This window comes from Mycteria americana, chromosome 8 (assembly GCF_035582795.1).
Source record: "Mycteria americana isolate JAX WOST 10 ecotype Jacksonville Zoo and Gardens chromosome 8, USCA_MyAme_1.0, whole genome shotgun sequence".
Taxonomy (NCBI): Eukaryota; Metazoa; Chordata; class Aves; order Ciconiiformes; family Ciconiidae; genus Mycteria; species Mycteria americana.
In genome coordinates this window covers 24,944,332-24,971,569 of record NC_134372.1, presented here as the reverse complement: position 1 = coordinate 24,971,569, position 27,238 = coordinate 24,944,332, and positions in this window count along the sequence as shown.

Here is a 27,238-nt window from a genome sequence, read left to right as displayed (position 1 = left end):
GTGAAAACCAGCTACAGCTTTCCGTGCTGGCAGCTTTCCTGTGGGCGCAATCGCTGGACGTTTCGATTTGGCAACCGGGCTCTGCGAGAGAGAAATACACAGTGTTGCCCCTTACGAAGGCAAGGTTTTACAGAAAGCGAATGTCTGTCTATCTGCGAATGCAGTTCCAAGGGGCAGTGAAAACCAGCTACAGCTTTCCGTGCTGGCAGCTTTCCTGTGGGCGCAATCGCTGGACGTTTCGAATTTGGCAACCGGGCTCTGCGAGAGGGAAATACAGAGTGTTGCCCCTGTAGCAACGAAAGCGTTTATAGAAAGCAAATGTCTGTCTATCAGCGAATGCAGTTCCAAGGGGCAGTGAAAACCAGCTACAGCTTTCCATGCTGGCAGCTTTCCTGTGGGCGCAATCGCTGGACGTTTCGAATTTGGCAACCGGGCTCTGCGAGAGAGAAATACACAGTGTTGCCCCTTTACCAACGAAAGCGTTTGTAGAAAGCGAATGTCTGTCTATCAGCGAATGCAGTTCCAAGGGGCAGTGAAAACCAGCTACAGCTTTCCGTGCTGGCAGCTTTCCTGTGGGCGCAATCGCTGGACGTTTCGAAATTGGCAACCGGGCTCTGCGAGAGAGAAATACACAGTGTTGCCCCTTACGAAGGCAAGGTTTTACAGAAAGCGAATGTCTATCTATCAGCGAATGCAGTTCCAAGGGGCAGTGAAAACCAGCTACAGCTTTCCGTGCTGGCAGCTTTCCTGTGGGCGCAATCGCTGGACGTTTCGAATTTGGCAACCGGGCTCTGCGAGAGAGAAATACACAGTGTTGCCCCTTACGAAGGCAAGGTTTTACAGAAAGCGAATGTCTATCTATCAGCGAATGCAGTTCCAAGGGGCAGTGAAAACCAGCTACAGCTTTCCGTGCTGGCAGCTTTCCTGTGGGCGCAATCGCTGGACGTTTCGAATTTGGCAACCGGGCTCTGCGAGAGAGAAATACACAGTCTTACCCCTTTACCAACAAAAGCTTTTGTAGAAAGCGAATGTCTGTCTATCAGCGAATGCAGTTCCAAGGGGCAGTGAAAACCAGCTACAGCTTTCCGTGCTGGCAGCTTTCCTGTGGGCGCAATCGCTGGACGTTTCGAATTTGGCAACCGGGCTCTGCGAGAGAGAAATACACACTGTTGCCCCTTTACCAACGAAAGCTTTTGTAGAAAGCGAATGTCTGTCTATCAGCGAATGCAGTTCCAAGGGGCAGTGAAAACCAGCTACAGCTTTCCGTGCTGGCAGCTTTCCTGTGGGCGCAATCGCTGGACGTTTCGAATTTGGCAACCGGGCTCTGCGAGAGAGAAATACACAGTGTTGCCCCTTTACCAACGAAAGCTTTTGTAGAAAGCGAATGTCTGTCTATCAGCGAATGCAGTTCCAAGGGGCAGTGAAAACCAGCTACAGCTTTCCGTGCTGGCAGCTTTCCTGTGGGCGCAATCGCTGGACGTTTCGAATTTGGCAACCGGGCTCTGCGAGAGAGAAATACACAGTGTTGCCCCTTTACGAACGAAAGCTTTTGTAGAAAACGAATGTCTATCTATCAGCGAATGCAGTTCCAAGGGGCAGTGAAAACCAGCTACAGCTTTCCGTGCTGGCAGCTTTCCTGTGGGCGCAATCGCTGGACGTTTCGAATTTCGCAACTGGGCTCTGCGAGAGAGAAATACACAGTGTTGCCCCTTTACGAAGGCAAGGTTTTGCAGAAAGCGAATGTCTGTCTAGCAGCGAATGCAGTTCCAATGGGCAGTGAAAACCAGCTACAGCTTTCCGTGCTGGCAGCTTTCCTGTGGGCGCAATCGCTGGACGTTTCGAATTTGGCAACCGGGCTCTGCGAGAGAGAAATACACAGTGTTGCCCCTTACGAAGGCAAGGTTTTACAGAAAGCGAATGTCTATCTATCAGCGAATGCAGTTCCAAGGGGCAGTGAAAACCAGCTACAGCTTTCCGTGCTGGCAGCTTTCCTGTGGGCGCAATCGCTGGACGTTTCGAATTTGGCAACCGGGCTCTGCGAGAGAGAAATACACAGTCTTACCCCTTTACCAACAAAAGCTTTTGTAGAAAGCGAATGTCTGTCTATCAGCGAATGCAGTTCCAAGGGGCAGTGAAAACCAGCTACAGCTTTCCGTGCTGGCAGCTTTCCTGTGGGCGCAATCGCTGGACGTTTCGAATTTGGCAACCGGGCTCTGCGAGAGAGAAATACACACTGTTGCCCCTTTACCAACGAAAGCTTTTGTAGAAAGCGAATGTCTGTCTATCAGCGAATGCAGTTCCAAGGGGCAGTGAAAACCAGCTACAGCTTTCCGTGCTGGCAGCTTTCCTGTGGGCGCAATCGCTGGACGTTTCGAATTTGGCAACCGGGCTCTGCGAGAGAGAAATACACAGTGTTGCCCCTTTACCAACGAAAGCTTTTGTAGAAAGCGAATGTCTGTCTATCAGCGAATGCAGTTCCAAGGGGCAGTGAAAACCAGCTACAGCTTTCCGTGCTGGCAGCTTTCCTGTGGGCGCAATCGCTGGACGTTTCGAATTTGGCAACCGGGCTCTGCGAGAGAGAAATACACAGTGTTGCCCCTTTACGAACGAAAGCTTTTGTAGAAAACGAATGTCTATCTATCAGCGAATGCAGTTCCAAGGGGCAGTGAAAACCAGCTACAGCTTTCCGTGCTGGCAGCTTTCCTGTGGGCGCAATCGCTGGACGTTTCGAATTTCGCAACTGGGCTCTGCGAGAGAGAAATACACAGTGTTGCCCCTTTACGAAGGCAAGGTTTTGCAGAAAGCGAATGTCTGTCTAGCAGCGAATGCAGTTCCAATGGGCAGTGAAAACCAGCTACAGCTTTCCGTGCTGGCAGCTTTCCTGTGGGCGCAATCGCTGGACGTTTCGAATTTGGCAACCGGGGTCTGCGAGAGAGAAATACACACTGTTGCCCCTTTACCAACGAAAGCGTTTGTAGAAAGCGAATGTCTGTCTATCAGCGAATGCAGTTCCAAGGGGCAGTGAAAACCAGCTACAGCTTTCCGTGCTGGCAGCTTTCCTGTGGGCGCAATCGCTGGACGTTTCGAATTTGGCAACCGGGCTCTGCGAGAGAGAAATACACACTGTTGCCCCTGTACCAACGAAAGCGTTTGTAGAAAGCGAATGTCTGTCTGTCAGCGAATGCAGTTCCAAGGGGCAGTGAAAACCAGCTACAGCTTTCCGTGCTGGCAGCTTTCCTGTGGGCGCAATCGCTGGACGTTTCGAATTTGGCAACCGGGCTCTGCGAGAGAGAAATACACAGTGTTGCCCCTTTACCAACGAAAGCTTTTGTAGAAAGCGAATGTCTGTCTATCAGTGAATGCAGTTCCAAGGGGCAGTGAAAACCAGCTAAGCTTTCCGTGCTGGCAGCTTTCCTGTGGGCGCAATCGCTGGACGTTTCGAATTTGGCAACCGGGCTCTGCGAGAGAGAAATACACACTGTTGCCCCTTTACCAACGAAAGCGTTTGTAGAAAGCGAATGTCTGTCTATCAGCGAATGCAGTTCCAAGGGGCAGTGAAAACCAGCTACAGCTTTCCGTGCTGGCAGCTTTCCTGTGGGCGCAATCGCTGGACTTTTCGAATTTGGCAACCGGGCTCTGCGAGAGAGAAATACACACTGTTGCCCCTTTACCATCGAAAGCTTTTGTAGAAAGCGAATGTCTGTCTATCAGCGAATGCAGTTCCAAGGGGCAGTGAAAACCAGCTACAGCTTTCCGTGCTGGCAGCTTTCCTGTGGGCGCAATCGCTGGACGTTTCGAAATTGGCAACCGGGCTCTGCGAGAGAGAAATACACAGTGTTGCCCCTGTAGCAACGAAAGCTTTTGTAGAAAGCGAATGTCTGTCTATCAGCGAATGCAGTTCCAAGGGGCAGTGAAAACCAGCTACAGCTTTCCGTCCTGGCAGCTTTCCTGTGGGCGCAATCGCTGGACGTTTCGAATTTGGCAACCGGGCTCTGCGAGAGAGAAATACATAGTCTTGCCCCTTTACCAACAAAAGCTTTTGTAGAAAGCGAATGTCTGTCTATCAGCGAATGCAGTTCCAAGGGGCAGTGAAAACCAGCTACAGCTTTCCGTGCTGGCAGCTTTCCTGTGGGCGCAATCGCTGGACGTTTCGAATTTGGCAACCGGGCTCTGCGAGAGAGAAATACACAGACTTGCCCCTTTACCAACGAAAGCTTTTGTAGAAAGCGAATGTCTGTCTATCAGCGAATGCAGTTCCAAGGGGCAGTGAAAACCAGCTACAGCTTTCCGTGCTGGCAGCTTTCCTGTGGGCGCAATCGCTGGACGTTTCGAATTTGGCAACGGGCTCTGCGAGAGAGAAATACACAGTGTTGCCCCTTTACGAACGAAGGCTTTTGTAGAAAACGAATGTCTGTCTATCAGCGAATGCAGTTCCAAGGGGCAGTGAAAACCAGCTATAGCTTTCCGTGCTGGCAGCTTTCCTGTGGGCGCAATCGCTGGACGTTTCGAATTTGGCAACCGGGCTCTGCGAGAGAGAAATACACAGTGTTGCCCCTTTACGAAGGCAAGGTTTTGCAGAAAGCGAATGTCTGTCTAGCAGCGAATGCAGTTCCAATGGGCAGTGAAAACCAGCTAAAGCTTTCCGTGCTGGCAGCATTCCTGTGGGCGCAATCGCTGGACGTTTCGAATTTGGCAACCGGGCTCTGCGAGAGAGAAATACACACTGTTGCCCGTTTACGAACGCAAGCTTTTGTAGAAAGCGAATGTCTGTCTATCAGCGAATGCAGTTCCAAGGGGCAGTGAAAACCAGCTACAGCTTTCCGTGCTGGCAGCTTTCCTGTGGGCGCAATCGCTGGACGTTTCGAATTTGGCAACCGGGCTCTGCGAGAGAGAAATACACACTGTTGCCCCTTTACCAACGAAAGCGTTTGTAGAAAGCGAATGTCTGTCTATCAGCGAATGCAGTTCCAAGGGGCAGTGAAAACCAGCTACAGCTTTCCGTGCTGGCAGCTTTCCTGTGGGCGCAATCGCTGGACGTTTCGAATTTGGCAACCGGGCTCTGCGAGAGAGAAATACACAGTGTTGCCCCTTTACCAACGAAAGCTTTTGTAGAAAGCGAATGTCTGTCTATCAGTGAATGCAGTTCCAAGGGGCAGTGAAAACCAGCTACAGCTTTCCATGCTGGCAGCTTTCCTGTGGGCGCAATCGCTGGACGTTTCGAATTTGGCAACCGGGCTCTGCGAGAGAGAAATACACAGTGTTGCCCCTTTACCAATGAAAGCGTTTGTAGAAAGCGAATGTCTGTCTATCAGCGAATGCAGTTCCAAGGGGCAGTGAAAACCAGCTACAGCTTTCCGTGCTGGCAGCTTTCCTGTGGGCGCAATCGCTGGACGTTTCGATTTGGCAACCGGGCTCTGCGAGAGAGAAATACACAGTGTTGCCCCTTACGAAGGCAAGGTTTTATAGAAAGCGAATGTCTATCTATCAGCGAATGCAGTTCCAAGGGGCAGTGAAAACCAGCTACAGCTTTCCGTGCTGGCAGCTTTCCTGTGGGCGCAATCGCTGGACGTTTCGAATTTGGCAACCGGGCTCTGCGAGAGAGAAATACACAGTGTTGCCCCTTACGAACGAAAGCTTTTGTAGAAAACGAATGTCTGTCTATCAGCGAATGCAGTTCCAAGAGACAGTGAAAACCAGCTACAGCTTTCCGTGCTGGCAGCTTTCCTGTGGGCGCAATCGCTGGACTTTTCGAATTTGGCAACCGGGCTCTGCGAGAGAGAAATACACACTGTTGCCCCTTTACCATCGAAAGCTTTTGTAGAAAGCGAATGTCTGTCTATCAGCGAATGCAGTTCCAAGGGGCAGTGAAAACCAGCTACAGCTTTCCGTGCTGGCAGCTTTCCTGTGGGCGCAATCGCTGGACGTTTCGAATTTGGCAACCGGGCTCTGCGAGAGAGAAATACACAGTGTTGCCCCTTTACCAACAAAAGCTTTTGTAGAAAGCGAATGTCTGTCTATCAGCGAATGCAGTTCCAAGGGGCAGTGAAAACCAGCTACAGCTTTCCGTGCTGGCAGCTTTCCTGTGGGCGCAATCGCTGGACGTTTCGAATTTGGCAACCGGGCTCTGCGAGAGAGAAATACACAGTGTTGCCCCTGTAGCAACGAAAGCGTTTGTAGAAAGCGAATGTCTGTCTATCAGCGAATGCAGTTCCAAGGGGCAGTGAAAACCAGCTACAGCTTTCCGTGCTGGCAGCTTTCCTGTGGGCGCAATCGCTGGACGTTTCGAATTTGGCAACCGGGCTCTGCGAGAGAGAAATACACAGACTTGCCCCTTTACCAACGAAAGCTTTTGTAGAAAGCGAATGTCTGTCTATCAGCGAATGCAGTTCCAAGGGGCAGTGAAAACCAGCTACAGCTTTCCGTGCTGGCAGCTTTCCTGTGGGCGCAATCGCTGGACGTTTCGAATTTGGCAACCGGGCTCTGCGAGAGAGAAATACACAGTGTTGCCCCTTTACCAACGAAAGCTTTTGTAGAAAGCGAATGTCTGTCTATCAGCGAATGCAGTTCCAAGGGGCAGTGAAAACCAGCTACAGCTTTCCGTGCTGGCAGCTTTCCTGTGGGCGCAATCGCTGGACGTTTCGAATTTGGCAACCGGGCTCTGCGAGAGAGAAATACACAGTGTTGCCCCTGTAGCAACGAAAGCGTTAGTAGAAAGCGAATGTCTGTCTATCAGCGAATGCAGTTCCAAGGGGCAGTGAAAACCAGCTACAGCTTTCCGTGCTGGCAGCTTTCCTGTGGGCGCAATCGCTGGACGTTTCGAATTTGGCAACCGGGCTCTGCGAGAGAGAAATACACAGTGTTGCCCCTTTACCAATGAAAGCGTTTGTAGAAAGCGAATGTCTGTCTATCAGCGAATGCAGTTCCAAGGGGCAGTGAAAACCAGCTACAGCTTTCCGTGCTGGCAGCTTTCCTGTGGGCACAATCGCTGGACGTTTCGAATTTGGCAACCGGGCTCTGCGAGAGAGAAATACACAGTGTTGCCCCTTACGAAGGCAAGGTTTTACAGAAAGCGAATGTCTGTCTATCTGCGAATGCAGTTCCAAGGGGCAGTGAAAACCAGCTACAGCTTTCCGTGCTGGCAGCTTTCCTGTGGGCGCAATCGCTGGACGTTTCGAATTTGGCAACCGGGCTCTGCGAGAGAGAAATACACAGTGTTGCCCCTTACGAAGGCAAGGTTTTACAGAAAGCGAATGTCTGTCTATCTGCGAATGCAGTTCCAAGGGGCAGTGAAAACCAGCTACAGCTTTCCGTGCTGGCAGCTTTCCTGTGGGCGCAATCGCTGGACGTTTCGAATTTGGCAACCGGGCTCTGCGAGAGAGAAATACACAGTGTTGCCCCTTTACCAACGAAAGCTTTTGTAGAAAGCGAATGTCTGTCTATCAGCGAATGCAGTTCCAAGGGGCAGTGAAAACCAGCTACAGCTTTCCGTGCTGGCAGCTTTCCTGTGAGCGCAATCGCTGGACGTTTCGAATTTGGCAACCGGGCTCTGCGAGAGAGAAATACACAGACTTGCCCCTTTACCAACGAAAGCTTTTGTAGAAAGCGAATGTCTGTCTATCAGCGAATGCAGTTCCAAGGGGCAGTGAAAACCAGCTACAGCTTTCCGTGCTGGCAGCTTTCCTGTGGGCGCAATCGCTGGACGTTTCGAATTTGGCAACCGGGCTCTGCGAGAGAGAAATACACAGTGTTGCCCCTTTACCAACGAAAGCTTTTGTAGAAAGCGAATGTCTGTCTATCAGCGAATGCAGTTCCAAGGGGCAGTGAAAACCAGCTACAGCTTTCCGTGCTGGCAGCTTTCCTGTGGGCGCAATCGCTGGACGTTTCGAATTTGGCAACCGGGCTCTGCGAGAGAGAAATACACAGTGTTGCCCCTGTAGCAACGAAAGCGTTTGTAGAAAGCGAATGTCTGTCTATCAGCGAATGCAGTTCCAAGGGGCAGTGAAAACCAGCTACAGCTTTCCGTGCTGGCAGCTTTCCTGTGGGCGCAATCGCTGGACGTTTCGAATTTGGCAACCGGGCTCTGCGAGAGAGAAATACACAGACTTGCCCCTTTACCAATGAAAGCGTTTGTAGAAAGCGAATGTCTGTCTATCAGCGAATGCAGTTCCAAGGGGCAGTGAAAACCAGCTACAGCTTTCCGTGCTGGCAGCTTTCCTGTGGGCGCAATCGCTGGACGTTTCGAATTTGGCAACCGGGCTCTGCGAGAGAGAAATACACAGTGTTGCCCCTTACGAAGGCAAGGTTTTACAGAAAGCGAATGTCTGTCTATCAGCGAATGCAGTTCCAAGGGGCAGTGAAAACCAGCTACAGCTTTCCGTGCTGGCAGCTTTCCTGTGGGCGCAATCGCTGGACGTTTCGAATTTGGCAACCGGGCTCTGCGAGAGAGAAATACACAGACTTGCCCCTTTACCAATGAAAGCGTTTGTAGAAAGCGAATGTCTGTCTATCAGCGAATGCAGTTCCAAGGGGCAGTGAAAACCAGCTACAGCTTTCCGTGCTGGCAGCTTTCCTGTGGGCGCAATCGCTGGACGTTTCGAATTTGGCAACCGGGCTCTGCGAGAGAGAAATACACAGTGTTGCCCCTTACGAAGGCAAGGTTTTACAGAAAGCGAATGTCTGTCTATCAGCGAATGCAGTTCCAAGGGGCAGTGAAAACCAGCTACAGCTTTCCGTGCTGGCAGCTTTCCTGTGGGCGCAATCGCTGGACGTTTCGAATTTGGCAACCGGGCTCTGCGAGAGAGAAATACACAGTGTTGCCCCTGTAGCAACGAAAGCGTTTGTAGAAAGCGAATGTCTGTCTATCAGCGAATGCAGTTCCAAGGGGCAGTGAAAACCAGCTACAGCTTTCCGTGCTGGCAGCTTTCCTGTGGGCGCAATCGCTGGACGTTTCGAATTTGGCAACCGGGCTCTGCGAGAGAGAAATACACACTGTTGCCCCTTTACCAACGAAAGCTTTTGTAGAAAGCGAATGTCTGTCTATCAGCGAATGCAGTTCCAAGGGGCAGTGAAAACCAGCTACAGCTTTCCGTGCTGGCAGCTTTCCTGTGGGCGCAATCGCTGGACGTTTCGAATTTGGCAACCGGGCTCTGCGAGAGAGAAATACACAGTGTTGCCCCTGTAGCAACGAAAGCGTTTGTAGAAAGCGAATGTCTGTCTATCAGCGAATGCAGTTCCAAGGGGCAGTGAAAACCAGCTACAGCTTTCCGTGCTGGCAGCTTTCCTGTGGGCGCAATCGCTGGACGTTTCGAATTTGGCAACCGGGCTCTGCGAGAGAGAAATACACAGACTTGCCCCTTTACCAACGAAAGCTTTTGTAGAAAGCGAATGTCTGTCTATCAGCGAATGCAGTTCCAAGGGGCAGTGAAAACCAGCTACAGCTTTCCGTGCTGGCAGCTTTCCTGTGGGCGCAATCGCTGGACGTTTCGAATTTGGCAACCGGGCTCTGCGAGAGAGAAATACACAGTCTTGCCCCTTTACCAACAAAAGCTTTTGTAGAAAGCGAATGTCTGTCTATCAGTGAATGCAGTTCCAAGGGGCAGTGAAAACCAGCTACAGCTTTCCGTGCTGGCAGCTTTCCTGTGGGCGCAATCGCTGGACGTTTCGAATTTGGCAACTGGGCTCTGCGAGAGAGAAATACACAGTGTTGCCCCTTTACGAAGGCAAGGTTTTGCAGAAAGCGAATGTCTGTCTAGCAGCGAATGCAGTTCCAATGGGCAGTGAAAACCAGCTACAGCTTTCCGTGCTGGCAGCTTTCCTGTGGGCGCAATCGCTGGACGTTTCGAATTTGGCAACCGGGCTCTGCGAGAGAGAAATACACAGTGTTGCCCCTGTAGCAACGAAAGCGTTTGTAGAAAGCGAATGTCTGTCTATCAGCGAATGCAGTTCCAAGGGGCAGTGAAAACCAGCTACAGCTTTCCGTGCTGGCAGCTTTCCTGTGGGCGCAATCGCTGGACGTTTCGAATTTGGCAACCGGGCTCTGCGAGAGAGAAATACACACTGTTGCCCCTTTACCAACGAAAGCTTTTGTAGAAAGCGAATGTCTGTCTATCAGCGAATGCAGTTCCAAGGGGCAGTGAAAACCAGCTACAGCTTTCCGTGCTGGCAGCTTTCCTGTGGGCGCAATCGCTGGACATTTCGAATTTGGCAACCGGGCTCTGCGAGAGAGAAATACACAGTGTTGCCCCTGTAGCAACGAAAGCGTTTGTAGAAAGCGAATGTCTATCTATCAGCGAATGCAGTTCCAAGGGGCAGTGAAAACCAGCTACAGCTTTCCGTGCTGGCAGCTTTCCTGTGGGCGCAATCGCTGGACGTTTCGAATTTGGCAACCGGGCTCTGCGAGAGAGAAATACACAGTGTTGCCCTTTACCAACGAAAGCTTTTGTAGAAAGCGAATGTCTGTCTATCAGTGAATGCAGTTCCAAGGGGCAGTGAAAACCAGCTACAGCTTTCCGTGCTGGCAGCTTTCCTGTGGGCGCAATCGCTGGACGTTTCGAATTTGGCAACCGGGCTCTGCGAGAGAGAAATACACAGTGTTGCCCCTTACGAAGGCAAGGTTTTACAGAAAGCGAATGTCTGTCTATCTGCGAATGCAGTTCCAAGGGGCAGTGAAAACCAGCTACAGCTTTCCGTGCTGGCAGCTTTCCTGTGGGCGCAATCGCTGGACGTTTCGATTTGGCAACCGGGCTCTGCGAGAGAGAAATACACAGTGTTGCCCCTTACGAAGGCAAGGTTTTACAGAAAGCGAATGTCTATCTATCAGCGAATGCAGTTCCAAGGGGCAGTGAAAACCAGCTACAGCTTTCCGTGCTGGCAGCTTTCCTGTGGGCGCAATCGCTGGACGTTTCGAATTTGGCAACCGGGCTCTGCGAGAGAGAAATACACAGTGTTGCCCCTTACGAACGAAAGCTTTTGTAGAAAACGAATGTCTGTCTATCAGCGAATGCAGTTCCAAGAGACAGTGAAAACCAGCTACAGCTTTCCGTGCTGGCAGCTTTCCTGTGGGCGCAATCGCTGGACGTTTCGAATTTGGCAACCGGGCTCTGCGAGAGAGAAATACACACTGTTGCCCCTTTACCATCGAAAGCTTTTGTAGAAAGCGAATGTCTGTCTATCAGCGAATGCAGTTCCAAGGGGCAGTGAAAACCAGCTACAGCTTTCCGTGCTGGCAGCTTTCCTGTGGGCGCAATCGCTGGACGTTTCGAATTTGGCAACCGGGCTCTGCGAGAGAGAAATACACAGTGTTGCCCCTTTACGAACGAAAGCTTTTGTAGAAAGCGAATGTCTGTCTATCAGCGAATGCAGTTCCAAGGGGCAGTGAAAACCAGCTACAGCTTTCCGTGCTGGCAGCTTTCCTGTGGGCGCAATCGCTGGACGTTTCGAATTTGGCAACCGGGCTCTGCGAGAGAGAAATACACAGTGTTGCCCCTTTACCAACGAAAGCTTTTGTAGAAAGCGAATGTCTGTCTATCAGCGAATGCAGTTCCAAGGGGCAGTGAAAACCAGCTACAGCTTTCCGTGCTGGCAGCTTTCCTGTGGGCGCAATCGCTGGACGTTTCGAATTTGGCAACCGGGCTCTGCGAGAGAGAAATACACAGTGTTGCCCCTGTAGCAACGAAAGCGTTTGTAGAAAGCGAATGTCTGTCTATCAGCGAATGCAGTTCCAAGGGGCAGTGAAAACCAGCTACAGCTTTCCGTGCTGGCAGCTTTCCTGTGGGCGCAATCGCTGGACGTTTCGAATTTGGCAACCGGGCTCTGCGAGAGAGAAATACACAGTGTTGCCCCTTTACCAACGAAAGCTTTTGTAGAAAGCGAATGTCTGTCTATCAGCGAATGCAGTTCCAAGGGGCAGTGAAAACCAGCTACAGCTTTCCGTGCTGGCAGCTTTCCTGTGAGCGCAATCGCTGGACGTTTCGAATTTGGCAACCGGGCTCTGCGAGAGAGAAATACACAGACTTGCCCCTTTACCAACGAAAGCTTTTGTAGAAAGCGAATGTCTGTCTATCAGCGAATGCAGTTCCAAGGGGCAGTGAAAACCAGCTACAGCTTTCCGTGCTGGCAGCTTTCCTGTGGGCGCAATCGCTGGACGTTTCGAATTTGGCAACCGGGCTCTGCGAGAGAGAAATACACAGTGTTGCCCCTTTACCAACGAAAGCTTTTGTAGAAAGCGAATGTCTGTCTATCAGCGAATGCAGTTCCAAGGGGCAGTGAAAACCAGCTACAGCTTTCCGTGCTGGCAGCTTTCCTGTGGGCGCAATCGCTGGACGTTTCGAATTTGGCAACCGGGCTCTGCGAGAGAGAAATACACAGTGTTGCCCCTGTAGCAACGAAAGCGTTTGTAGAAAGCGAATGTCTGTCTATCAGCGAATGCAGTTCCAAGGGGCAGTGAAAACCAGCTACAGCTTTCCGTGCTGGCAGCTTTCCTGTGGGCGCAATCGCTGGACGTTTCGAATTTGGCAACCGGGCTCTGCGAGAGAGAAATACACAGACTTGCCCCTTTACCAATGAAAGCGTTTGTAGAAAGCGAATGTCTGTCTATCAGCGAATGCAGTTCCAAGGGGCAGTGAAAACCAGCTACAGCTTTCCGTGCTGGCAGCTTTCCTGTGGGCGCAATCGCTGGACGTTTCGAATTTGGCAACCGGGCTCTGCGAGAGAGAAATACACAGTGTTGCCCCTTACGAAGGCAAGGTTTTACAGAAAGCGAATGTCTGTCTATCAGCGAATGCAGTTCCAAGGGGCAGTGAAAACCAGCTACAGCTTTCCGTGCTGGCAGCTTTCCTGTGGGCGCAATCGCTGGACGTTTCGAATTTGGCAACCGGGCTCTGCGAGAGAGAAATACACAGACTTGCCCCTTTACCAATGAAAGCGTTTGTAGAAAGCGAATGTCTGTCTATCAGCGAATGCAGTTCCAAGGGGCAGTGAAAACCAGCTACAGCTTTCCGTGCTGGCAGCTTTCCTGTGGGCGCAATCGCTGGACGTTTCGAATTTGGCAACCGGGCTCTGCGAGAGAGAAATACACAGTGTTGCCCCTTACGAAGGCAAGGTTTTACAGAAAGCGAATGTCTGTCTATCAGCGAATGCAGTTCCAAGGGGCAGTGAAAACCAGCTACAGCTTTCCGTGCTGGCAGCTTTCCTGTGGGCGCAATCGCTGGACGTTTCGAATTTGGCAACCGGGCTCTGCGAGAGAGAAATACACAGTGTTGCCCCTGTAGCAACGAAAGCGTTTGTAGAAAGCGAATGTCTGTCTATCAGCGAATGCAGTTCCAAGGGGCAGTGAAAACCAGCTACAGCTTTCCGTGCTGGCAGCTTTCCTGTGGGCGCAATCGCTGGACGTTTCGAATTTGGCAACCGGGCTCTGCGAGAGAGAAATACACACTGTTGCCCCTTTACCAACGAAAGCTTTTGTAGAAAGCGAATGTCTGTCTATCAGCGAATGCAGTTCCAAGGGGCAGTGAAAACCAGCTACAGCTTTCCGTGCTGGCAGCTTTCCTGTGGGCGCAATCGCTGGACGTTTCGAATTTGGCAACCGGGCTCTGCGAGAGAGAAATACACAGTGTTGCCCCTGTAGCAACGAAAGCGTTTGTAGAAAGCGAATGTCTGTCTATCAGCGAATGCAGTTCCAAGGGGCAGTGAAAACCAGCTACAGCTTTCCGTGCTGGCAGCTTTCCTGTGGGCGCAATCGCTGGACGTTTCGAATTTGGCAACCGGGCTCTGCGAGAGAGAAATACACAGACTTGCCCCTTTACCAACGAAAGCTTTTGTAGAAAGCGAATGTCTGTCTATCAGCGAATGCAGTTCCAAGGGGCAGTGAAAACCAGCTACAGCTTTCCGTGCTGGCAGCTTTCCTGTGGGCGCAATCGCTGGACGTTTCGAATTTGGCAACCGGGCTCTGCGAGAGAGAAATACACAGTCTTGCCCCTTTACCAACAAAAGCTTTTGTAGAAAGCGAATGTCTGTCTATCAGTGAATGCAGTTCCAAGGGGCAGTGAAAACCAGCTACAGCTTTCCGTGCTGGCAGCTTTCCTGTGGGCGCAATCGCTGGACGTTTCGAATTTGGCAACTGGGCTCTGCGAGAGAGAAATACACAGTGTTGCCCCTTTACGAAGGCAAGGTTTTGCAGAAAGCGAATGTCTGTCTAGCAGCGAATGCAGTTCCAATGGGCAGTGAAAACCAGCTACAGCTTTCCGTGCTGGCAGCTTTCCTGTGGGCGCAATCGCTGGACGTTTCGAATTTGGCAACCGGGCTCTGCGAGAGAGAAATACACAGTGTTGCCCCTGTAGCAACGAAAGCGTTTGTAGAAAGCGAATGTCTGTCTATCAGCGAATGCAGTTCCAAGGGGCAGTGAAAACCAGCTACAGCTTTCCGTGCTGGCAGCTTTCCTGTGGGCGCAATCGCTGGACGTTTCGAATTTGGCAACCGGGCTCTGCGAGAGAGAAATACACACTGTTGCCCCTTTACCAACGAAAGCTTTTGTAGAAAGCGAATGTCTGTCTATCAGCGAATGCAGTTCCAAGGGGCAGTGAAAACCAGCTACAGCTTTCCGTGCTGGCAGCTTTCCTGTGGGCGCAATCGCTGGACATTTCGAATTTGGCAACCGGGCTCTGCGAGAGAGAAATACACAGTGTTGCCCCTGTAGCAACGAAAGCGTTTGTAGAAAGCGAATGTCTATCTATCAGCGAATGCAGTTCCAAGGGGCAGTGAAAACCAGCTACAGCTTTCCGTGCTGGCAGCTTTCCTGTGGGCGCAATCGCTGGACGTTTCGAATTTGGCAACCGGGCTCTGCGAGAGAGAAATACACAGTGTTGCCCTTTACCAACGAAAGCTTTTGTAGAAAGCGAATGTCTGTCTATCAGTGAATGCAGTTCCAAGGGGCAGTGAAAACCAGCTACAGCTTTCCGTGCTGGCAGCTTTCCTGTGGGCGCAATCGCTGGACGTTTCGAATTTGGCAACCGGGCTCTGCGAGAGAGAAATACACAGTGTTGCCCCTTACGAAGGCAAGGTTTTACAGAAAGCGAATGTCTGTCTATCTGCGAATGCAGTTCCAAGGGGCAGTGAAAACCAGCTACAGCTTTCCGTGCTGGCAGCTTTCCTGTGGGCGCAATCGCTGGACGTTTCGATTTGGCAACCGGGCTCTGCGAGAGAGAAATACACAGTGTTGCCCCTTACGAAGGCAAGGTTTTACAGAAAGCGAATGTCTATCTATCAGCGAATGCAGTTCCAAGGGGCAGTGAAAACCAGCTACAGCTTTCCGTGCTGGCAGCTTTCCTGTGGGCGCAATCGCTGGACGTTTCGAATTTGGCAACCGGGCTCTGCGAGAGAGAAATACACAGTGTTGCCCCTTACGAACGAAAGCTTTTGTAGAAAACGAATGTCTGTCTATCAGCGAATGCAGTTCCAAGAGACAGTGAAAACCAGCTACAGCTTTCCGTGCTGGCAGCTTTCCTGTGGGCGCAATCGCTGGACGTTTCGAATTTGGCAACCGGGCTCTGCGAGAGAGAAATACACACTGTTGCCCCTTTACCATCGAAAGCTTTTGTAGAAAGCGAATGTCTGTCTATCAGCGAATGCAGTTCCAAGGGGCAGTGAAAACCAGCTACAGCTTTCCGTGCTGGCAGCTTTCCTGTGGGCGCAATCGCTGGACGTTTCGAATTTGGCAACCGGGCTCTGCGAGAGAGAAATACACAGTGTTGCCCCTTTACGAACGAAAGCTTTTGTAGAAAGCGAATGTCTGTCTATCAGCGAATGCAGTTCCAAGGGGCAGTGAAAACCAGCTACAGCTTTCCGTGCTGGCAGCTTTCCTGTGGGCGCAATCGCTGGACGTTTCGAATTTGGCAACCGGGCTCTGCGAGAGAGAAATACACAGTGTTGCCCCTTTACCAACGAAAGCTTTTGTAGAAAGCGAATGTCTGTCTATCAGCGAATGCAGTTCCAAGGGGCAGTGAAAACCAGCTACAGCTTTCCGTGCTGGCAGCTTTCCTGTGGGCGCAATCGCTGGACGTTTCGAATTTGGCAACCGGGCTCTGCGAGAGAGAAATACACAGTGTTGCCCCTGTAGCAACGAAAGCGTTTGTAGAAAGCGAATGTCTGTCTATCAGCGAATGCAGTTCCAAGGGGCAGTGAAAACCAGCTACAGCTTTCCGTGCTGGCAGCTTTCCTGTGGGCGCAATCGCTGGACGTTTCGATTTGGCAACCGGGCTCTGCGAGAGAGAAATACACAGTGTTGCCCCTTACGAAGGCAAGGTTTTATAGAAAGCGAATGTCTATCTATCAGCGAATGCAGTTCCAAGGGGCAGTGAAAACCAGCTACAGCTTTCCGTGCTGGCAGCTTTCCTGTGGGCGCAATCGCTGGACGTTTCGAATTTGGCAACCGGGCTCTGCGAGAGAGAAATACACACTGTTGCCCCTTTACCAACAAAAGCTTTTGTAGAAAGCGAATGTCTGTTTATCAGCGAATGAAGTTCCAAGGGGCAGTGAAAACCAGCTACAGCTTTCCGTGCTGGCAGCTTTCCTGTGGGCGCAATCGCTGGACGTTTCGAATTTGGCAACCGGGCTCTGCGAGAGAGAAATACACAGACTTGCCCCTTTACCAATGAAAGCGTTTGTAGAAAGCGAATGTCTGTCTATCAGCGAATGCAGTTCCAAGGGGCAGTGAAAACCAGCTACAGCTTTCCGTGCTGGCAGCTTTCCTGTGGGCGCAATCGCTGGACGTTTCGAATTTGGCAACCGGGCTCTGCGAGAGAGAAATACACAGTGTTGCCCCTTACGAAGGCAAGGTTTTACAGAAAGCGAATGTCTGTCTATCAGCGAATGCAGTTCCAAGGGGCAGTGAAAACCAGCTACAGCTTTCCGTGCTGGCAGCTTTCCTGTGGGCGCAATCGCTGGACGTTTCGAATTTGGCAACCGGGCTCTGCGAGAGAGAAATACACAGACTTGCCCCTTTACCAATGAAAGCGTTTGTAGAAAGCGAATGTCTGTCTATCAGCGAATGCAGTTCCAAGGGGCAGTGAAAACCAGCTACAGCTTTCCGTGCTGGCAGCTTTCCTGTGGGCGCAATCGCTGGACGTTTCGAATTTGGCAACCGGGCTCTGCGAGAGAGAAATACACAGTGTTGCCCCTTACGAAGGCAAGGTTTTACAGAAAGCGAATGTCTGTCTATCAGCGAATGCAGTTCCAAGGGGCAGTGAAAACCAGCTACAGCTTTCCGTGCTGGCAGCTTTCCTGTGGGCGCAATCGCTGGACGTTTCGAATTTGGCAACCGGGCTCTGCGAGAGAGAAATACACAGTGTTGCCCCTGTAGCAACGAAAGCGTTTGTAGAAAGCGAATGTCTGTCTATCAGCGAATGCAGTTCCAAGGGGCAGTGAAAACCAGCTACAGCTTTCCGTGCTGGCAGCTTTCCTGTGGGCGCAATCGCTGGACGTTTCGAATTTGGCAACCGGGCTCTGCGAGAGAGAAATACACACTGTTGCCCCTTTACCAACGAAAGCTTTTGTAGAAAGCGAATGTCTGTCTATCAGCGAATGCAGTTCCAAGGGGCAGTGAAAACCAGCTACAGCTTTCCGTGCTGGCAGCTTTCCTGTGGGCGCAATCGCTGGACGTTTCGAATTTGGCAACCGGGCTCTGCGAGAGAGAAATACACAGTGTTGCCCCTGTAGCAACGAAAGCGTTTGTAGAAAGCGAATGTCTGTCTATCAGCGAATGCAGTTCCAAGGGGCAGTGAAAACCAGCTACAGCTTTCCGTGCTGGCAGCTTTCCTGTGGGCGCAATCGCTGGACGTTTCGAATTTGGCAACCGGGCTCTGCGAGAGAGAAATACACAGACTTGCCCCTTTACCAACGAAAGCTTTTGTAGAAAGCGAATGTCTGTCTATCAGCGAATGCAGTTCCAAGGGGCAGTGAAAACCAGCTACAGCTTTCCGTGCTGGCAGCTTTCCTGTGGGCGCAATCGCTGGACGTTTCGAATTTGGCAACCGGGCTCTGCGAGAGAGAAATACACAGTCTTGCCCCTTTACCAACAAAAGCTTTTGTAGAAAGCGAATGTCTGTCTATCAGTGAATGCAGTTCCAAGGGGCAGTGAAAACCAGCTACAGCTTTCCGTGCTGGCAGCTTTCCTGTGGGCGCAATCGCTGGACGTTTCGAATTTGGCAACTGGGCTCTGCGAGAGAGAAATACACAGTGTTGCCCCTTTACGAAGGCAAGGTTTTGCAGAAAGCGAATGTCTGTCTAGCAGCGAATGCAGTTCCAATGGGCAGTGAAAACCAGCTACAGCTTTCCGTGCTGGCAGCTTTCCTGTGGGCGCAATCGCTGGACGTTTCGAATTTGGCAACCGGGCTCTGCGAGAGAGAAATACACAGTGTTGCCCCTGTAGCAACGAAAGCGTTTGTAGAAAGCGAATGTCTGTCTATCAGCGAATGCAGTTCCAAGGGGCAGTGAAAACCAGCTACAGCTTTCCGTGCTGGCAGCTTTCCTGTGGGCGCAATCGCTGGACGTTTCGAATTTGGCAACCGGGCTCTGCGAGAGAGAAATACACACTGTTGCCCCTTTACCAACGAAAGCTTTTGTAGAAAGCGAATGTCTGTCTATCAGCGAATGCAGTTCCAAGGGGCAGTGAAAACCAGCTACAGCTTTCCGTGCTGGCAGCTTTCCTGTGGGCGCAATCGCTGGACGTTTCGAATTTGGCAACCGGGCTCTGCGAGAGAGAAATACACAGTGTTGCCCCTGTAGCAACGAAAGCGTTTGTAGAAAGCGAATGTCTATCTATCAGCGAATGCAGTTCCAAGGGGCAGTGAAAACCAGCTACAGCTTTCCGTGCTGGCAGCTTTCCTGTGGGCGCAATCGCTGGACGTTTCGAATTTGGCAACCGGGCTCTGCGAGAGAGAAATACACAGTGTTGCCCTTTACCAACGAAAGCTTTTGTAGAAAGCGAATGTCTGTCTATCTGCGAATGCAGTTCCAAGGGGCAGTGAAAACCAGCTACAGCTTTCCGTGCTGGCAGCTTTCCTGTGGGCGCAATCGCTGGACGTTTCGAATTTGGCAACCGGGCTCTGCGAGAGAGAAATACACAGTGTTGCCCCTTACGAAGGCAAGGTTTTACAGAAAGCGAATGTCTGTCTATCTGCGAATGCAGTTCCAAGGGGCAGTGAAAACCAGCTACAGCTTTCCGTGCTGGCAGCTTTCCTGTGGGCGCAATCGCTGGACGTTTCGATTTGGCAACCGGGCTCTGCGAGAGAGAAATACACAGTGTTGCCCCTTACGAAGGCAAGGTTTTACAGAAAGCGAATGTCTATCTATCAGCGAATGCAGTTCCAAGGGGCAGTGAAAACCAGCTACAGCTTTCCGTGCTGGCAGCTTTCCTGTGGGCGCAATCGCTGGACGTTTCGAATTTGGCAACCGGGCTCTGCGAGAGAGAAATACACAGTGTTGCCCCTTACGAACGAAAGCTTTTGTAGAAAACGAATGTCTGTCTATCAGCGAATGCAGTTCCAAGAGACAGTGAAAACCAGCTACAGCTTTCCGTGCTGGCAGCTTTCCTGTGGGCGCAATCGCTGGACGTTTCGAATTTGGCAACCGGGCTCTGCGAGAGAGAAATACACACTGTTGCCCCTTTACCATCGAAAGCTTTTGTAGAAAGCGAATGTCTGTCTATCAGCGAATGCAGTTCCAAGGGGCAGTGAAAACCAGCTACAGCTTTCCGTGCTGGCAGCTTTCCTGTGGGCGCAATCGCTGGACGTTTCGAATTTGGCAACCGGGCTCTGCGAGAGAGAAATACACAGTGTTGCCCCTTTACGAACGAAAGCTTTTGTAGAAAGCGAATGTCTGTCTATCAGCGAATGCAGTTCCAAGGGGCAGTGAAAACCAGCTACAGCTTTCCGTGCTGGCAGCTTTCCTGTGGGCGCAATCGCTGGACGTTTCGAATTTGGCAACCGGGCTCTGCGAGAGAGAAATACACAGTGTTGCCCCTGTAGCAACGAAAGCGTTTGTAGAAAGCGAATGTCTGTCTATCAGCGAATGCAGTTCCAAGGGGCAGTGAAAACCAGCTACAGCTTTCCGTGCTGGCAGCTTTCCTGTGGGCGCAATCGCTGGACGTTTCGATTTGGCAACCGGGCTCTGCGAGAGAGAAATACACAGTGTTGCCCCTTACGAAGGCAAGGTTTTATAGAAAGCGAATGTCTATCTATCAGCGAATGCAGTTCCAAGGGGCAGTGAAAACCAGCTACAGCTTTCCGTGCTGGCAGCTTTCCTGTGGGCGCAATCGCTGGACGTTTCGAATTTGGCAACCGGGCTCTGCGAGAGAGAAATACACACTGTTGCCCCTTTACCAACAAAAGCTTTTGTAGAAAGCGAATGTCTGTTTATCAGCGAATGAAGTTCCAAGGGGCAGTGAAAACCAGCTACAGCTTTCCGTGCTGGCAGCTTTCCTGTGGGCGCAATCGCTGGACGTTTCGAATTTGGCAACCGGGCTCTGCGAGAGAGAAATACACAGTGTTGCCCGTTTACGAACGAAAGCTTTTGTAGAAAACGAATGTCTGTCTATCAGCGAATGCAGTTCCAAGGGGCAGTGAAAACCAGCTACAGCTTTCCGTGCTGGCAGCTTTCCTGTGGGCGCAATCGCTGGACGTTTCGAATTTGGCAACCGGGCTCTGCGAGAGAGAAATACACAGTGTTGCCCCTTTACGAACGAAAGCTTTTGTAGAAAGCGAATGTCTGTCTATCAGCGAATGCAGTTCCAAGGGGCAGTGAAAACCAGCTACAGCTTTCCGTGCTGGCAGCTTTCCTGTGGGCGCAATCGCTGGACGTTTCGAATTTGGCAACCGGGCTCTGCGAGAGAGAAATACACAGTGTTGCCCCTTTACCAACGAAAGCTTTTGTAGAAAGCGAATGTCTGTCTATCAGCGAATGCAGTTCCAAGGGGCAGTGAAAACCAGCTACAGCTTTCCGTGCTGGCAGCTTTCCTGTGGGCGCAATCGCTGGACGTTTCGAATTTGGCAACCGGGCTCTGCGAGAGAGAAATACACAGTGTTGCCCCTGTAGCAACGAAAGTGTTTGTAGAAAGCGAATGTCTGTCTATCAGCGAATGCAGTTCCAAGGGGCAGTGAAAACCAGCTACAGCTTTCCGTGCTGGCAGCTTTCCTGTGGGCGCAATCGCTGGACGTTTCGAAATTGGCAACCGGGCTCTGCGAGAGAGAAATACACAGTGTTGCCCCTTTACCAATGAAAGCGTTTGTAGAAAGCGAATGTCTGTCTATCAGCGAATGCAGTTCCAAGGGGCAGTGAAAACCAGCTACAGCTTTCCGTGCTGGCAGCTTTCCTGTGGGCGCAATCGCTGGACGTTTCGAATTTGGCAACCGGGCTCTGCGAGAGAGAAATACACAGTGTTGCCCCTTACGAAGGCAAGGTTTTACAGAAAGCGAATGTCTGTCTATCTGCGAATGCAGTTCCAAGGGGCAGTGAAAACCAGCTACAGCTTTCCGTGCTGGCAGCTTTCCTGTGGGCGCAATCGCTGGACGTTTCGATTTGGCAACCGGGCTCTGCGAGAGAGAAATACACAGTGTTGCCCCTTACGAAGGCAAGGTTTTACAGAAAGCGAATGTCTGTCTATCTGCGAATGCAGTTCCAAGGGGCAGTGAAAACCAGCTACAGCTTTCCGTGCTGGCAGCTTTCCTGTGGGCGCAATCGCTGGACGTTTCGAATTTGGCAACCGGGCTCTGCGAGAGGGAAATACAGAGTGTTGCCCCTGTAGCAACGAAAGCGTTTATAGAAAGCAAATGCCTGTCTATCAGCGAATGCAGTACCAAGGGGCAGTGAAAACCAGCTACAGCTTTCCATGCTGGCAGCTTTCCTGTGGGCGCAATCGCTGGACGTTTCGAATTTGGCAACCGGGCTCTGCGAGAGAGAAATACACAGTGTTGCCCCTGTAGCAACGAAAGCGTTTGTAGAAAGCGAATGTCTGTCTATCAGCGAATGCAGTTCCAAGGGGCAGTGAAAACCAGCTACAGCTTTCCGTGCTGGCAGCTTTCCTGTGGGCGCAATCGCTGGACGTTTCGAATTTGGCAACCGGGCTCTGCGAGAGAGAAATACACACTGTTGCCCCTTTACCAACGAAAGCTTTTGTAGAAAGCGAATGTCTGTCTATCAGCGAATGCAGTTCCAAGGGGCAGTGAAAACCAGCTACAGCTTTCCGTGCTGGCAGCTTTCCTGTGGGCGCAATCGCTGGACGTTTCGAATTTGGCAACCGGGCTCTGCGAGAGAGAAATACACAGTGTTGCCCCTGTAGCAACGAAAGCGTTTGTAGAAAGCGAATGTCTGTCTATCAGCGAATGCAGTTCCAAGGGGCAGTGAAAACCAGCTACAGCTTTCCGTGCTGGCAGCTTTCCTGTGGGCGCAATCGCTGGACGTTTCGAATTTGGCAACCGGGCTCTGCGAGAGAGAAATACACAGTGTTGCCCCTTTACCAATGAAAGCGTTTGTAGAAAGCGAATGTCTGTCTATCAGCGAATGCAGTTCCAAGGGGCAGTGAAAACCAGCTACAGCTTTCCGTGCTGGCAGCTTTCCTGTGGGCGCAATCGCTGGACGTTTCGAATTTGGCAACCGGGCTCTGCGAGAGAGAAATACACAGTGTTGCCCCTTACGAAGGCAAGGTTTTACAGAAAGCGAATGTCTGTCTATCTGCGAATGCAGTTCCAAGGGGCAGTGAAAACCAGCTACAGCTTTCCGTGCTGGCAGCTTTCCTGTGGGCGCAATCGCTGGACGTTTCGATTTGGCAACCGGGCTCTGCGAGAGAGAAATACACAGTGTTGCCCCTTACGAAGGCAAGGTTTTACAGAAAGCGAATGTCTGTCTATCTGCGAATGCAGTTCCAAGGGGCAGTGAAAACCAGCTACAGCTTTCCGTGCTGGCAGCTTTCCTGTGGGCGCAATCGCTGGACGTTTCGAATTTGGCAACCGGGCTCTGCGAGAGGGAAATACAGAGTGTTGCCCCTGTAGCAACGAAAGCGTTTATAGAAAGCAAATGTCTGTCTATCAGCGAATGCAGTTCCAAGGGGCAGTGAAAACCAGCTACAGCTTTCCATGCTGGCAGCTTTCCTGTGGGCGCAATCGCTGGACGTTTCGAATTTGGCAACCGGGCTCTGCGAGAGAGAAATACACAGTGTTGCCCCTTTACCAACGAAAGCGTTTGTAGAAAGCGAATGTCTGTCTATCAGCGAATGCAGTTCCAAGGGGCAGTGAAAACCAGCTACAGCTTTCCGTGCTGGCAGCTTTCCTGTGGGCGCAATCGCTGGACGTTTCGAAATTGGCAACCGGGCTCTGCGAGAGAGAAATACACAGTGTTGCCCCTTACGAAGGCAAGGTTTTACAGAAAGCGAATGTCTGTCTAGCAGCGAATGCAGTTCCAAGGGGCAGTGAAAACCAGCTACAGCTTTCCGTGCTGGCAGCTTTCCTGTGGGCGCAATCGCTGGACGTTTCGAATTTGGCAACCGGGCTCTGCGAGAGAGAAATACACAGTGTTGCCCCTGTAGCAACGAAAGCGTTTGTAGAAAGCGAATGTCTGTCTATCAGCGAATGCAGTTCCAAGGGGCAGTGAAAACCAGCTACAGCTTTCCGTGCTGGCAGCTTTCCTGTGGGCGCAATCGCTGGACGTTTCGAATTTGGCAACCGGGCTCTGCGAGAGAGAAATACACACTGTTGCCCCTTTACCAACGAAAGCTTTTGTAGAAAGCGAATGTCTGTCTATCAGCGAATGCAGTTCCAAGGGGCAGTGAAAACCAGCTACAGCTTTCCGTGCTGGCAGCTTTCCTGTGGGCGCAATCGCTGGACGTTTCGAATTTGGCAACCGGGCTCTGCGAGAGAGAAATACACAGTGTTGCCCCTGTAGCAACGAAAGCGTTTGTAGAAAGCGAATGTCTGTCTATCAGCGAATGCAGTTCCAAGGGGCAGTGAAAACCAGCTACAGCTTTCCGTGCTGGCAGCTTTCCTGTGGGCGCAATCGCTGGACGTTTCGAATTTGGCAACCGGGCTCTGCGAGAGAGAAATACACAGTGTTGCCCCTTTACCAATGAAAGCGTTTGTAGAAAGCGAATGTCTGTCTATCAGCGAATGCAGTTCCAAGGGGCAGTGAAAACCAGCTACAGCTTTCCGTGCTGGCAGCTTTCCTGTGGGCGCAATCGCTGGACGTTTCGAATTTGGCAACCGGGCTCTGCGAGAGAGAAATACACAGTGTTGCCCCTTACGAAGGCAAGGTTTTACAGAAAGCGAATGTCTGTCTATCTGCGAATGCAGTTCCAAGGGGCAGTGAAAACCAGCTACAGCTTTCCGTGCTGGCAGCTTTCCTGTGGGCGCAATCGCTGGACGTTTCGATTTGGCAACCGGGCTCTGCGAGAGAGAAATACACAGTGTTGCCCCTTACGAAGGCAAGGTTTTACAGAAAGCGAATGTCTGTCTATCTGCGAATGCAGTTCCAAGGGGCAGTGAAAACCAGCTACAGCTTTCCGTGCTGGCAGCTTTCCTGTGGGCGCAATCGCTGGACGTTTCGAATTTGGCAACCGGGCTCTGCGAGAGGGAAATACAGAGTGTTGCCCCTGTAGCAACGAAAGCGTTTATAGAAAGCAAATGTCTGTCTATCAGCGAATGCAGTTCCAAGGGGCAGTGAAAACCAGCTACAGCTTTCCATGCTGGCAGCTTTCCTGTGGGCGCAATCGCTGGACGTTTCGAATTTGGCAACCGGGCTCTGCGAGAGAGAAATACACAGTGTTGCCCCTTTACCAACGAAAGCGTTTGTAGAAAGCGAATGTCTGTCTATCAGCGAATGCAGTTCCAAGGGGCAGTGAAAACCAGCTACAGCTTTCCGTGCTGGCAGCTTTCCTGTGGGCGCAATCGCTGGACGTTTCGAAATTGGCAACCGGGCTCTGCGAGAGAGAAATACACAGTGTTGCCCCTTACGAAGGCAAGGTTTTACAGAAAGCGAATGTCTATCTATCAGCGAATGCAGTTCCAAGGGGCAGTGAAAACCAGCTACAGCTTTCCGTGCTGGCAGCTTTCCTGTGGGCGCAATCGCTGGACGTTTCGAATTTGGCAACCGGGCTCTGCGAGAGAGAAATACACAGTGTTGCCCCTTACGAAGGCAAGGTTTTACAGAAAGCGAATGTCTATCTATCAGCGAATGCAGTTCCAAGGGGCAGTGAAAACCAGCTACAGCTTTCCGTGCTGGCAGCTTTCCTGTGGGCGCAATCGCTGGACGTTTCGAATTTGGCAACCGGGCTCTGCGAGAGAGAAATACACAGTCTTACCCCTTTACCAACAAAAGCTTTTGTAGAAAGCGAATGTCTGTCTATCAGCGAATGCAGTTCCAAGGGGCAGTGAAAACCAGCTACAGCTTTCCGTGCTGGCAGCTTTCCTGTGGGCGCAATCGCTGGACGTTTCGAATTTGGCAACCGGGCTCTGCGAGAGAGAAATACACACTGTTGCCCCTTTACCAACGAAAGCTTTTGTAGAAAGCGAATGTCTGTCTATCAGCGAATGCAGTTCCAAGGGGCAGTGAAAACCAGCTACAGCTTTCCGTGCTGGCAGCTTTCCTGTGGGCGCAATCGCTGGACGTTTCGAATTTGGCAACCGGGCTCTGCGAGAGAGAAATACACAGTGTTGCCCCTTTACCAACGAAAGCTTTTGTAGAAAGCGAATGTCTGTCTATCAGCGAATGCAGTTCCAAGGGGCAGTGAAAACCAGCTACAGCTTTCCGTGCTGGCAGCTTTCCTGTGGGCGCAATCGCTGGACGTTTCGAATTTGGCAACCGGGCTCTGCGAGAGAGAAATACACAGTGTTGCCCCTTTACGAACGAAAGCTTTTGTAGAAAACGAATGTCTATCTATCAGCGAATGCAGTTCCAAGGGGCAGTGAAAACCAGCTACAGCTTTCCGTGCTGGCAGCTTTCCTGTGGGCGCAATCGCTGGACGTTTCGAATTTCGCAACTGGGCTCTGCGAGAGAGAAATACACAGTGTTGCCCCTTTACGAAGGCAAGGTTTTGCAGAAAGCGAATGTCTGTCTAGCAGCGAATGCAGTTCCAATGGGCAGTGAAAACCAGCTACAGCTTTCCGTGCTGGCAGCTTTCCTGTGGGCGCAATCGCTGGACGTTTCGAATTTGGCAACCGGGGTCTGCGAGAGAGAAATACACACTGTTGCCCCTTTACCAACGAAAGCGTTTGTAGAAAGCGAATGTCTGTCTATCAGCGAATGCAGTTCCAAGGGGCAGTGAAAACCAGCTACAGCTTTCCGTGCTGGCAGCTTTCCTGTGGGCGCAATCGCTGGACGTTTCGAATTTGGCAACCGGGCTCTGCGAGAGAGAAATACACACTGTTGCCCCTGTACCAACGAAAGCGTTTGTAGAAAGCGAATGTCTGTCTATCAGCGAATGCAGTTCCAAGGGGCAGTGAAAACCAGCTACAGCTTTCCGTGCTGGCAGCTTTCCTGTGGGCGCAATCGCTGGACGTTTCGAATTTGGCAACCGGGCTCTGCGAGAGAGAAATACACAGTGTTGCCCCTTTACCAACGAAAGCTTTTGTAGAAAGCGAATGTCTGTCTATCAGTGAATGCAGTTCCAAGGGGCAGTGAAAACCAGCTAAGCTTTCCGTGCTGGCAGCTTTCCTGTGGGCGCAATCGCTGGACGTTTCGAATTTGGCAACCGGGCTCTGCGAGAGAGAAATACACACTGTTGCCCCTTTACCAACGAAAGCGTTTGTAGAAAGCGAATGTCTGTCTATCAGCGAATGCAGTTCCAAGGGGCAGTGAAAACCAGCTACAGCTTTCCGTGCTGGCAGCTTTCCTGTGGGCGCAATCGCTGGACGTTTCGAATTTGGCAACCGGGCTCTGCGAGAGAGAAATACACAGTGTTGCCCCTTACGAAGGCAAGGTTTTACAGAAAGCGAATGTCTGTCTATCTGCGAATGCAGTTCCAAGGGGCAGTGAAAACCAGCTACAGCTTTCCGTGCTGGCAGCTTTCCTGTGGGCGCAATCGCTGGACGTTTCGATTTGGCAACCGGGCTCTGCGAGAGAGAAATACACAGTGTTGCCCCTTACGAAGGCAAGGTTTTACAGAAAGCGAATGTCTGTCTATCTGCGAATGCAGTTCCAAGGGGCAGTGAAAACCAGCTACAGCTTTCCGTGCTGGCAGCTTTCCTGTGGGCGCAATCGCTGG